This window comes from Carcharodon carcharias, chromosome 29 (genome assembly GCF_017639515.1).
Source record: "Carcharodon carcharias isolate sCarCar2 chromosome 29, sCarCar2.pri, whole genome shotgun sequence".
Classification (NCBI taxonomy): Eukaryota; Metazoa; Chordata; class Chondrichthyes; order Lamniformes; family Lamnidae; genus Carcharodon; species Carcharodon carcharias.
Window position 1 is genome coordinate 4,814,036 of NC_054495.1, and position 13,448 is coordinate 4,827,483.

General features: G+C 49.3%; 1 pseudogene; it reads left to right on the top strand.

Annotated features, from left to right (window-relative positions):
• The window catches only part of LOC121271006, a 53,984-nt pseudogene extending 40,591 nt beyond the window's left edge, over positions 1 to 13,393 (top strand).
• Positions 13,394 to 13,448: the final 55 nt, after the last annotated feature.

The window sequence follows — 13,448 nt, forward strand, 5'->3', positions numbered from 1 at the left end:
GTGTGTGTGAGAGAGTCGGGATGATGAGGGAACCTTTGTCCATTGGAACAGCTTCGAATCTTCCAGAAAGAAGCATGTGATCAGCTACAGCCATTCTCCATTTTGAAAGAAGGGCAAAGGTTTACAAGCATTCTCTCAATCCTTCCTGAAAAAAACACACAGCCAGCAAGGGGAATGGAAGCTCCCTCCTGCATGGGGAAGTCTATTCGGTGTTAGAGTTTGGACTTCCCTCTGTTGAGGGGATGGGGAGGGCGGGGTGGTGGTGGGTGGAGTCAGATACTCCAACCTCTTAATTGACTATCCTCAAAAGGGTGTAGGGGGTTTAACAAGGTGATCAACGCTCATGGGATGTGTGATGGTCAAGCTGTTCTGGGCAAACCGCAGAGGACCGCTGGACATGTCACTCTGTGGGTGCCAGACACTGGGGTCAGAGGGCTGAACTCCTCTTGTCCAGCCCTGCTCCTGCTTGTCCGCTTCGATAACCTGTGGACTCAGGTGCTCGGACCCAGAGCCTGGAGCGTCGGCTGTGGGTCAGGAGAGTGGGGTGTAGTTTTGCAGGGGCCTTGGCTTCTTTAGGGGATTCCAGCTCGGGGTCCAGGCCGGGCGCTTCCGGAGAGTTCCAGCTTCCCACTGCTGGGTGCGTTCGGTTGGCACAGCAGCAGGCAGGCAGTTGGCTCCTGAACTTGGGCAAGCCTATCCAGGCAAGATTGATGGGAAGGTCACCTTCTGGCAGGGGTCTCTCCCGCAACCATATCGGATGTGGCTACCAGGGCGGTAGCCTGGTGGTGGTTATGTGACAGTTTAAAGGGAGTGAAGGGAGTGGTTAACTCTGTCCTGCTCTGTTGCAACTCTGCCATGCTGGTGGGTGAGCAGAGGGGTGGTGGGGGGTAGGGGGGCGAAGGAGGGTGGTGGGGGGGTGGGGCTCCCAACTGGCTGGGGCCCCTCTGCTGGTTTGTTGTGCGATAGGTTCAGTTTCCTTTGGGACACTACTGCCCTCTCTCTGGGGCAGGCCAGCTCTTGCTGTACCTCCGGGTGGCTTATCAGCTGGGTGAGGCATCACCCTCCTTCTTGCTGGGCCAATTTGGGAACTTTTCTGTTCCATTTTTAAATTCGCTGTGAAGTGGTGGTCAGCAGACTTCCTGGCCGGGACCTTTGGCTTTATTGGGGAGGTGGGGGGATCTCCTAACTTGTTCCATGTCCTCTGGAACACCACTGCCCTCAAGTGGAGGTGCAGCTCCAGCTACCACAACCCCAGCCCCCAGCCAAACATCCCCAGTGCCTTTTCAGCTGGGGGGGGGGCATCACACTCCCTATCTGCTCATGGGTTTGGGGACTCCCTTTTCTCCCCCTATTTAATGTCACAAAGAGAGTTTTTGCTGGCCATGTTTCATGCAAGACCTTAACCTTTTCCTTTCCAGGCTTAATAACCTGTCTTCTTTTGGGCTCTTCGGCTACCTGGGGCATCGCCCTCACTATTTCTTTCCCCGCATGGGGCAGATACCCTTTTAAGGGCCCAGTGCGCTTCCCCCTCCCGACATCTCCTCCAGGTCCCTAAGGCCTCCCAAAGCCCTCTGACCTGGGCAAGGTAAAGAAGTTGTTCAATGTGGGGACAAGTTCAGTCATTTGGAGGAGGGTAGCTGGCAAATTCAGCCGGGCAGAGGAGGGCGGTGGTGGATGGTGCCTGCCTGGGCCTCCACTCAATGAAGAAGCAGAGAGACCTCAGACAACCTTGGCAGGGAATGGAGCTGGAGGGGGAGCGGCATCCATGGTGAAGATGAGAATGCTAAGGCCAGGGAATTAGGAAACCCTGAAGTGGCATAGGGGGTTGGAAGAGTCATGGATGTAGGCAGGAAGAGAGTGGACAAGGGAGGAAAAAAGTGAGTCGAGGTGAGGAGAAGGAAGCTCAGCGGGGCAAGAACAGGCTAAAACTGGCTAAAACAATGTGTCAACCAGGGAAGTCTTGTTTATGGAATTTGGGAAGGAGGTAGCAGTGGGCTGGACAGGATTGGGGAGGGTCTACGAGGTAGGAGGCCATGGAGGGAAGATCTCCAGAAGCGATGAGGTCAGTGAGGTTCCTAGACACAATGATGTTCGGTGGTTGGGTCATGGCTCAGGGGGAGGTAGGAGGAAGTGTCAGAGATTTGACATTTGGCCTCTGCTAGGCAGAGGTCAGAATCCCAGGCAACAATAGCATCGCCCTTGTCACGCACTTGATGGCAGTGTTAAGGTTGGACCTAAGAGAACGGAGTGCTACAAGTTCAGAAGGAGACATGCTAGACTGAGAGACGGGAAGCGAGGAATTGTGACGTCCAATGTCATGCTGGAAGTCCTCGGTGAAGAGATCTAGAGAGGGTCAGAGGCCAGAGAGAAGGGTCCAGCTGGAGGGGGATCATTGGAAATGGATGCAAGGGTCCGCTAAGAGGGGGTTGGAGCTCTGATCAAAGAAATGGATGGGAAGTCAGGGGCGACAGAAGAGCTCAGCATTGTGCTGACTCAAAATTCATTGAGGTGGGGGGGGTGTGTAAGGGGTTAAAGGTGAGGCCTTTGCTGAGGACCGAGTGCTTATAGTCAAAGAGGAGGGGGTGGTATAGTGGTCTTGTCACTGGACTGGTAATCCAGGGGACCCAGGGTAATCCTCTGAGAACCTGGGTTCAAATCCTACCCATGGCAGACGGTGGAATTTAAATTCAATATGTATCTGAAATGGAATGTCTACTGAAGACCATGAAATCATTGTAGTTTGTTACAAAAAACCCATCTGGTTCACTAATGCCCTTTAGGGAATGAAATATGCTGTCCTCACCTGGTTTGGGTGACTCTTAAAAATGCCCTCTGAACAAGGAGAAGTAGGAATGGGCAATAAATGCTGGCCTAGCCAGCAATGCCCACATTCCATGAATGAATACAAAAAGGGGGTGAAGTCATTATGAATCCCTGACGAGGGTTGGAGAAAAGTGAAGAGGGAGATCCATCCCATGAGCTGCTGAAGCTTGTGGTCCATCATATCTGAAAGGAAGAAGAAAATGTCTTTTGCTGAATGAACAATGTGTCAACCAGGGAAGTCTTGTTTATGGGTTTTGGATGAAATTAAACTGTGGATGTGAAGAGTTTGAAATAGAGTGAGCCAGTGTTAAATAAGAGAGAGAGGTCAAGTGTCTGCCGGTGGAAAGGCCAGAGGGAAGCGAAGGGTTCAGAGATAATGGCACGTAGTGTAGATCTGTGTCTGCAGCAAGGACAGAAGTTCAAACAACTCGGAATATTCCAGAAATAACAAAGGGTGAAATCTGAGCTACCTGCTTCCTTCAGAGTCATACAAGCAAATCATTGAGCACAAGCCAAGAACACATCAATATAAGAGCTCCCCACCTCTTTCAGATCCACAAAGAATAGTTGTTGGCTGGTCGACACTGGAGTTCAGTGCCGAACTAACTCATCATTGTGATTGTAATTAAAAGCATCCCTGAAGATGAATCAGTTTCTCTCAACCTTCCTGCTGGCGTGCGCTTGTTTCCAAGTGGTTCTGAGTGGTAGGTTTAAGGCAGACTGCATCCAAACGCTCAACTCTCTATTTGGTGTTTTTATTACCATCCACTGATGATGCTGACTGTATCGAACGATGCAAGGAAATTGTGTCATATATTTGTTTCAATAATCAAAATAATTATTGGTAAACTATAATAATAGTTCTGTCGAAGGGTCATGAGGACTCGAAACGTCAACTCTTTTCTTCTCCGCCGATGCTGCCAGACCTGCTGAGTTTTTCCAGGTAATTCTGTTTTTGTTTTTGTATTGGTAAACTATATATTGTTATGACTTTATATCGGTATTAACAATGTGCCCCCACTCATCCCAACCCCCCCCCCCCCGCATTAACTACAAGGAATTTTGTAATCACTGTGTGTTTATATAAGAATTATCAAAAAACACTAACCTGAGGCCGATGTAGCTGAATAAAACTAGAAAAGGTTGAAAAGAGTCCAGGTCTGGCAGCGTAGGCAGAGATAAACAAAGGGTTAACGTTTCAGGTGGATGACTTTTCATCAGAAGTTTTTATTTTTTTAATTTTGGATTTCCAGCATCCTCAGAATGTTGTTTTTGTGCTAGTGCTTTTTAAAATTTATTCACAGGGTGTGGACTTCGCTGGCTCGACCAGAGTTTATTGCCCATCCCTACTTGCCCCTTGAGCAGGTGGTGGTGAGCGGCCTTCTCTTGTTGAGGCTATTGCCCTTTGACAGGAGGAGCGAGGAGACGGCTGCAGAAGGAGCAAGTCATCCAATCAAATCTACAATTTTTGTTTTGCAAAAATACACCTTATTCATAAAATACCTGAAAGAACAGTAGAAAATATTTCAGGACGGCCATCACAAAAAGTGCAATCAGATTCCAATTTTCCACATGGATCATGTTGCACCCTGAGGTGTTTCAGTACAATCAGAGGAACATTACAACCATTTTAAGATGGTCATTACAGACAGTCAGACAGTGCAATGGTATTTAAGTTATCGACATAGATCATCTTGCACTCTGAGGTGCTTCAATACAATTGTGATAAATGTAATATTTACTACATAGATTCATTGTGAGTCGTATAGCCTGAGGGGTCTATACAATTCCCAGCCCCTCGGTGCACTATGGCTGAAAGGTCTCAGACAGTGACCTTTCCCCATTGGGCCTTTGTGGCGGCTGCCCCAAGCTTTAGTGCGTCCCTCAGCACATAGTCCTGGACCTTGGAATGTGCCAATCTGCAACACTCGGTCAGGGACAACTCTCCAAAGAGCGTCTTTCACCGAGTTGATGATCCTCCAGCTGCAGTTGATGTTTGTCTCGGTGTGTGTCCCTGGGAACAGCCCGTAGAGCACAGAGTCCTGTGTCACAGAACTGCTCGGGATGAACCTCAACAGAAACCACTGCATCTCTCTCCAGACCTTCTTTGCAAAGGCACAATCTACAAGAAAGTGAACAACAGTCTCTCCCCCACCACAGCCACCTCGAGGGCAATGTGCCGAGGGGGTGAGATTCCTGGCGTGTAGGAAGGATCTGACGGGGAGGGCCTTTCTCACCACCAGCCAAGCTACGTCATGGTGCTTGTTGGAAAGTTCTGGCGATGAGACATTCTGCCAAATGACTTTGGCATTCTGCTCGGGGAAACCAAAGAACCGATCCCACTCTCCTTTCTCAATCAACATGCCCCTGCTTGATCTGCAGCGCACTTAAGTGTCCCTGTGGCCAATTTCTACGTTCCCAGGCTCGTTTGAAATCCTGATTGGTTGCGCTTTCAATGCCCTGATTGGGCCATTAGGTCAAACTGCCCCCATTGGCTGATCGGGGATGACAGGGGGGCGCTGAGTTGGAAGGTGCTGTTGTGGCCCTGGCGGATTGGAGTTTCCTGTTTAGAATTTATTTCATGAACAGGAATTCTCCCCATTTTATCTAACTGCAAGGGAATAGTTCTTAAAAAATATTTAAAAATCAGCAACTTTGTTTTGAACGTCTAATGTTTGCGAAAGAATCTGGATTAATGGTGCTGATTGTGGAATTCTTTTGGAAGTCACACGGGTTAACGTTTTTGGGGCAGGCTGGGATAATTTATTGGAGATATAAAGAGGGTAGAGAGAGACAGAGTGGGAAAGGGGAGAGAGCGACAGAGTGGGAAAGGGAGAAGAGAGAGACAGAGTGGGAAAGGGAGGAGAGCGAGACAGAGTGGGAAAGGGAGGAGAGAGAGACAGCGTGGGAAAGGGAGGAGAGAGAGACAGCGTGGGAAAGGGAGGAGAGAGAGACAGAGTGGGAAAGGGGAGAGACAGAGTGGGAAAGGGGAGAGACAGAGTGGGAAAGGGGTAGAGAGAGACAGAGTGGGAAAGGGGAGAGAGCGACTGAGTGGGAAAGGGAGGAGAGAGACAGAGTGGGAAAGGGAGGAGAGAGAGACAGAGTGGGAAAGGGAGGAGAGAGAGACAGAGTGGGAAAGGGAGGAGAGAGAGCGAGACAGAGTGGGAAAGGGGCGAGAGAGACAGAGTGGGAAAGGGAGGAGAGAGAGACAGAGTGGGAAAGGGAGGAGAGAGAGACAGAGTGGGAAAGGGGAGAGACAGAATGGGAAAGGGATAGAGAGAGACAGAGTGGGAAAGGGGAGAGAGAGACAGAGTGGGAAAAGGAGGAGAGAAGAGAGCAAGACAGAGTGGGAAAAGGGAGAGAGAGACAGCGTGGGAAAGGGGAGAGAGAGACAGAGTGGGAAAAGGAAGAGAGAGAGAGCAAGACAGGGTGGGAAAGGGGTAGAGAGAAACAGAGTGGGAAAGGGAGGAGAGAGAGAGCGAGACAGAGTGGGAAAGGGGAGAGAGAGACAAAGTGGGAAAGGGGTAGAGAGAGACAGAGTGGGGAAGGGAGGAGAGAGAGAGTGAGACAGAGTGGGAAAGGGGAGAGAGTGTTAGAGTGACAATGGGGAGGGGGAGAGTGAGAGACAGAGTGAGATAGAGAGACAGAGTGGGAAAGCTGGAGATAGAGACACGGTGGGAAAGGGGGAGGGAGAGTCAGAGTGGGAAAGGGAGGAGAGTGAGAGAGAGAGAGAGACAGAGTGGGAAAGGAGGATAGTGTGAGAGAGAGACAGAGTGGGAAAGGGGGATAGTGTGAGAGAGAGAGACAGAGTGGTAAAGGGGGATAGTGAAAGAGAGAGACAGAGTGGGAAAGGGGAGATAGTGAGAGAGAAAGGCAGAGTGTGAAAGGGGGATAGTGAGAGAGAGAGAGACAGATTGATAAAGGGGGATAGTGAGAGAGAGAGACAGAGTGGGAAAGGGGGGATAGTGAGGGAGAGACAGAGTGGGAAAGGGGGATAGTGAGAGAGACAGACAGAGTGGGAAAGGGGGATAGTGTGAGAGAGAGACAGAGTGGGAAAGGGGGATAGTGAGAGAGACAGACAGAGCGGGAAAGGGGAATAGTGAGAGAGAGAGACAGAGTGGGAAAGGGGGGATAGTGAGGGAGAGACAGAGTGGGAAAGGGGGGGATAATGAGAGAGAGAGAGAGTGGGAAAGGGGGGATAGTGAGAGAGAGAGACAGATTGGGAAAGGGGGAAAGTGTGAGAGAGAGACTGAGTGGGAAAGGGGATAGTGAGAGAAAGAGACAGAGTTGGAAAGGGGATAGTGAGAGAGAGAGAGAGAGACAGAGCGGGAAAGGGGGGATAGTGAGAGAGAGAGACAGAGTGGGAAAGGGGGATATTGTGAGAGAGAGACAGAGAGTGGGAAAGGGGGATAGTGAGAGAGAGAGAGACAGAGTGGGAAAGGGGATAGTGAGAGAGAGAGACAGAATGGGAAAGGAGGAATAGTGAGAGAGAGAGACAGAGTGGGAAAGGGGGGATAGTGAGAGAGAGAGAGAGTGGGAAAGGGGCTAGTGAGAGAGAGAGACAGAGTGGGAAAGGGGGATAGTGAGAGAGAGAGAGAGAGGGACAGAGTGGGAAAGGGGTAGTGAGAGAGAGAGAGACAGAGTGGGAAAGGGGGGATAGTGTGAGAGAGAGAGACAGAGTGGGAAAGGGGGGATAGTGTGAGAGAGAGAGACAGAGTGGTAAAGGGGGATAGTGAGAGAGAGACAGAGTGGGAAAGGGGGGATAGTGTGAGAGAGAGAGAGTGGGAAAGGAGGAATAGTGAGAGAGAGACAGAGTGGGAAAGGGGGATAGTGAGAGAGAGAGAGACAGAGTGGGAAAGGGGGATAGTGAGAGAGAGAGAGAGAGACAGAGTGGGAAAGGGGGGGAAAGTAAGAGAGAGAGACAGAGTGGAAAAGGGGGATAGTGTGAGAGAGAGACAGAGTGGGAAAGGGGGATAGTGTGAGAGAGAGACAGAGTGGAAAAGGGGATAGTGAGAGAGAGAGAGAGAGAGAGACAGTGGGAAAGGGGGATAGTGAGAGAGAGAGAGAGACAGTGGGAATGGGGGATAGTGAGAGAGAGAGAGAGACAGTGGGAATGGGGGATAGTGAGAGGGAGAGAGACAGTGGGAATGGGGGATAGTGAGAGAGAGAGAGAGACAGAGTGGGAAAGGGGGATAGTGTGAGAGAGAGACAGAGTGGGAAAGGGGGATAGTGAGAGAGAGAGAGAGAGACAGAGCGGGAAAGGGGGGGAAAGTAAGAGAGAGAGACAGAGTGGGAAAGGGGGATAGTGTGAGAGAGAGACAGAGTGGGAAAGGGGGATAGTGTGAGAGAGAGACAGAGTGGGAAAGGGGGATAGTGTGAGAGAGAGACAGAGTGGAAAAGGGGATAGTGAGAGAGAGAGAGAGAGAGAGACAGTGGGAAAGGGGGATAGTGAGAGAGAGAGAGAGAGAGAGACAGTGGGAATGGGGGATAGTGAGAGAGAGAGAGAGACAGTGGGAATGGGGGATAGTGAGAGAGAGAGAGAGACAGTGGGAATGGGGGATAGTGAGAGAGAGAGAGACAGTGGGAATGGGGGATAGTGAGAGAGAGAGAGACAGTGGGAATGGGGGATAGTGAGAGAGAGAGAGAGAGACAGTGGGAATGGGGGATAGTGAGAGAGAGAGAGACAGTGGGAATGGGGGATAGTGAGAGAGAGAGAGACAGTGGGAATGGGGGATAGTGAGAGAGAGAGAGAGAGACAGTGGGAATGGGGGATAGTGAGAGAGAGAGAGAAAGAGTGGGAATGGGGGATAGTGAGAGAGAGAGAAAGAGTGGGAAAGGGGGATAGTGTGAGAGAGAGACAGAGTGGGAATGGGGGAATAGTGAGAGAGAGAGAGACAGAGTGGGAATGGGGGATAGTGAGAGAGAGAGAAAGAGTGGGAAAGGGGCGGAGTCACCTGGCAGCCTCTACATTCAGTTTTTTTGTTTTTAGCCTCTACATTCATCCTGGAAGCAGATTAAAGGAACACACTAAACGGACCTTTTTTATTTTATTTGTCAGTTATGGAAACAAATGCCTGAAAATCCAAACATTAATTCTTGGAAATTAGTCCAGCCAATGAGTGACTTACACCAGGTCTGAATATGCATAGCCCAGATCTGCTAAAGATATAAAACTCCTAAACTAAACATGATGCTTTGCCTGATGGGTCACTTGAGACCCTGAGGCAACCGTCTCTCCCTCCCACCCTCTTTCCCTTTTTCTGCCTCACTCCACCCCATTTCCCATTCTGTCTCTCTCACTGTACAGCCTTTCCCACTCTGTCTCTCCCCTCTTTCTCTGTGCCTTCCCCAATCTGTCCCTCACTCTCACTTTCGCACTCTGTCTCTCTCTCACACTCTCCCCCCTTTCCCACTCAGTCCCTCAGTCTCCCGGCTCTCTCTTCCTTTTCCCACTCTATCCCTCTCTTTCTTCCCTTCTCCACACTGTCCCTCACTCTCTCCCCTTCCTCACTCCATCCCTCACTCTCTCCCCTTCCTCAATCCATCCATCACTCTCTCCCCTTTCCCACTGTCATGATGCTTTGCAACCCTAAACTGGACATGTCAGCTGCCCTTTTCTCTTTCGGAGCTGGTCTGCCATCAGATAGACGGAAGCCTGAAACAGATCGATGCCGGGAATGGACAAGTGTTCGGAGTGGATGAAATCGGAACGATTTATACCAGAAACGAAGGGCAGTGGAACATCGTTCCCGGGAATCTTGCACATGTGACTGTGGGCCCAGCTGGGGTTTGGGGAGTGAATAAAAATCATGCTATTTATAGAATGCTAGGTGGATCTTGGGCATTGATGGCTGGTGAGGGAGCCTGAGATCCACTGTTTTATAATTGTGTTTCCATTTAGAAATTTTATTTTAACAGAGGCATCGTTAATTTTGCGTACACATTGCTTGGGGTAAGGTACATTGAAATCAGAAGGTTTCTTGGCTTGGGACCAATGTGAGTTGAAGAGCAGTTCATTTCATGTTGGTGTCCGAGTTCAGTTGGGTGGAGGTGAGCGAGTCTGACTCCATCTCAGAGAGTTTCATGATTGAGAGCTCCCTTCATTGCCTGGCCTTTCCTGATCTCAGCAACCTCCCCCAACCCTCCCTATATCTATAACCTCATCCAGCCCCATAACCCTCCCTATCTTTGTAACCTCCTCCAGCCCCTACAACCCTCCCTATCTCTGTAACCTCCTCCAGCCCCTACAACCCTTCCCATCTCTGTAACCTCCTGCAGCCCCTACAACCCTCCCTATCACTATAACCTCCTCCATCCCATACAACCCACCCTATCTCTGTAACCTCCTCCAACCCCTACAACCCACTCTATCTCTGTAACCTCATCCAGCCCTTATACCCTTCCCTATCTCTGTAACCTCCTCCATCCTCTACAACCCACCCTATCTCTGTAACCTCATCCAGCCCATATAACCTTCCCTATCTCTGTAACCTCATCCAGCCCCATAACCCTCCCTATCTTTGTAACCTCCTCCAGCTTCTGCAACCCACTCTATCCTTATAAACTCCTCCAGCCCCTACAACACTCCCTATCCCTGTCACCTCCTCCAACCACTACAAACCTCTGAGATCGTTGCTGGTTTTAAATAGTGCTCTCTGGCACATCCCTGACTTCCACTGCTTCCTCTTCCACTGGCTGCCTGGGCCCTAAGCTCTGGAACTGCCTCTGTAAACCTCCCTGCCTCTCCCCCATTTTTAAAACACTCTTTAAAACCTCTCTCTTTGATCATGTGTTTGGTCACCTGTCCTAATATCTTATGTGACTGGGTGTCAATCTTCTTTGATAAAGTTTCAATGAAGCAACGAGAGACGTTTTGCTGTTTAAAGGTGCTATATAAATCTGAGCTTTTACTACTATTGTGGGTGATCCTGATGAGTCTCCTCCCCTTGGTAAATAGAATTGGTGGCTAGGTTTGCCCATTGTCCTTCCGAGCGCTCCAAAATGGGAAACAGTCTTCAGGAGCAGCGTTTCTACTAAGAAATTGGCTGGCCGCAGGTGCAGCCATGCAAGGAGGCCATTCGGCCCATCATGCCTGAGCCGACTCTTGGAAAGAGCTGTCTAATTGGACCCACCCATGGCCCCAGCCCCCACTCCTCCCCCATAGGCCTGCAAATGTTTACTTTTCAAGTACTTATACGCTTAACTTTTGAAAGTTCCTATTGAATCTGCTTCCACTGCCCTTTCAGGCAGCACCTTCCAGACCACAACAACTCGCTGTGTAAAAAAAATGTTCCCCCCCCGCCCCCCAATTTCTGACTCTTTTGCCGATGATTTTCGATCTGGGTCTTCTGGCTATTGACCCTCCTGCCACTGGAAACGGTTTGCCCCTACTCCACCCAAACACTTCCGGACTTTTGAATATCTCAATTAAATCTCCCCTTAGCCTTCAAATCTCCAAAGAGAGCAGCTCTGGTCTCTGATCTGATGTCCAATCTCTTCTCTTTTTTCAACAGGCCTGCTCAAGCAGATCGATGCTGGCAGAGATCGCTTTGTGAGTGGAGATAACATGAATGATGATATCTTCTGTGTCAATCGTGATGAAACGATAGCTGCTGCCACTTACGACAGCCCATCATACAACCATTTGGACGGCAACTGAAATACTACTCCTGTGGGCTGCACGATTGCTGGGGTGTCAATTCAGGAGATTACATCTATTTCTGAACTGCTGTGACCCCAAGTAGATGTGTTGGGATAACATGGCAGAATATCAGTGGCAGACTCTCCATGATTGAGGTCGGGACAGATGGCAGTGTGTATGGTGTAAACAGTGCTGGCAACCTCTAACGCAGGTACAATTCCAGGCTGTCCAAAAGAAAAATTCGCATTTATGTAGCATCTTTAATTTAGATGAAGATCCTGGAAGTCTTAAAAGGGTAGTTATGATACAAAATATGACCCTGAACAACCAAGAAAATATATAGGTGAATGCAAGCTTGCCCCAAGTGATGAGTCTGAAGAAATGTGTTACAGGAGGAGAGGTGGAGGGGCTTGAGGTAGGAGTTCCAGTGCTTAGGTCCCAGGCAGCTGAAGGCAAGGTCCACCAATGGCAGAGTGATGGAGACTGGGAATGCTGAACAGGCTGGAATTGGAGGAGTGCAGAGATCTTGGTGGGTTGTCGGACTGGAGGCGATTACAGAGGTGGGGGGAATGGGAGAGTGCAAGGGCTTAGAGGATTCAAAACCAAGTGTGAGAATTCTAAACCGTGAAGCACTGCCGGACTGGTATCCCAGAGAGGTTAGTGAGCACGGAGATAGGGGGAGGTGACGGGCGAATGGGGCTTTATGTGAGTTTGGATATGGGGCAGCAGATCTTTGCATGAGCTGAAGTTACAGGGGTTAAAAGATGGAAGGCTGGCCAGGAGAGCATTGGAACAGAGCGGTTCAATCTGGGTCTTCTCATTTTGCAGAGATGGGATCACCTCCCAATCACCAACTGGGATGGTGTGGACCCATATCCATATCTAGGGAGAAAAATTCAAGCATGTGACAGCAGACCTGGGACATCTGTGGCTGGTTACCAAGGACAACAAAATCATTCAGTGCCAATAGCTTAAAGGATCAGAAAGCTTGATTGATAATCACTTGCAAAGAAACAAATCACTCGTGTCAATGATAGGGATAAAGGTTTCACAGTGAATAAACACTTGCTTTGTTTATATATCTTTATAACATTAATCTATTCTGGCATCTCACTGGGGAATCACTCTGGCAGAGAGCGGCCCAAACTCCTGGCAAAGAGAAAGTTTCAGAGAAGCGGAGCTTTCTGTCCCTGTTTAGCAGGCTCCAGGGGCTGAATGGTTCCCTCCTGTTCTGGTGCGATAGGCTTGTGGGGCTGAATGGTCCCCCTGCTGTTCCTGTTGCGATAACCGTTGTACTTCACAAAAAGCCTGGAGTCTCGTTTTGTGAAGAACCCCTTAAACCCAAAGAGAAACTAAGTTCCTGGAAAGTGTTTTGCTAATCGGATTTCCTGGCTGTGACCTCAATTCTGAGGTGGGAACGAGTGACTCAGGTTGCTATGGAAATGAAAGTTAGATGAAGGAAAAGCCAACAGGCAATTAATGGATGTCAGGTTGCTGTAGCAGGACAGTTGCTTGACTTAATCAAATATGGTAAACAAGCAAGGCTGGTTGTATAAGCAAAGAATGGTTTAGGCAGGTTATGAAATGGAGCTATGAGTGATGCTGTGTTTTCCATCCAAAGGGAACAGGACAGGGACTGTGAAGCTGGGTGAAACACAACTGAGGTTAGTGAGCCATGGCACAGCTAGCGATGGAGACCAAAAGAGGCAATTCTGGGGGCAAGCTTTGTCTCGATCTGGAAAGGGATCCCACTTAGGTGAACATTGTCCCGTGAAAACTTGGGGCGATAAATCAGTGGTTGGATAGAACTCTTGACCTAACCTTATATGAATAAAGGAATGGAAACTCTAATGGGGGAAAGAGTAGCGTTTGCGTTTGCAGCAATTTAATGCCAGAGATGGTGGAAGTATTAATGTGGTCTATCCTTGTATCAGCTATTTAAAGTGTACACTCTAGTTTCTACTAAATACTATTTGTTAATGTA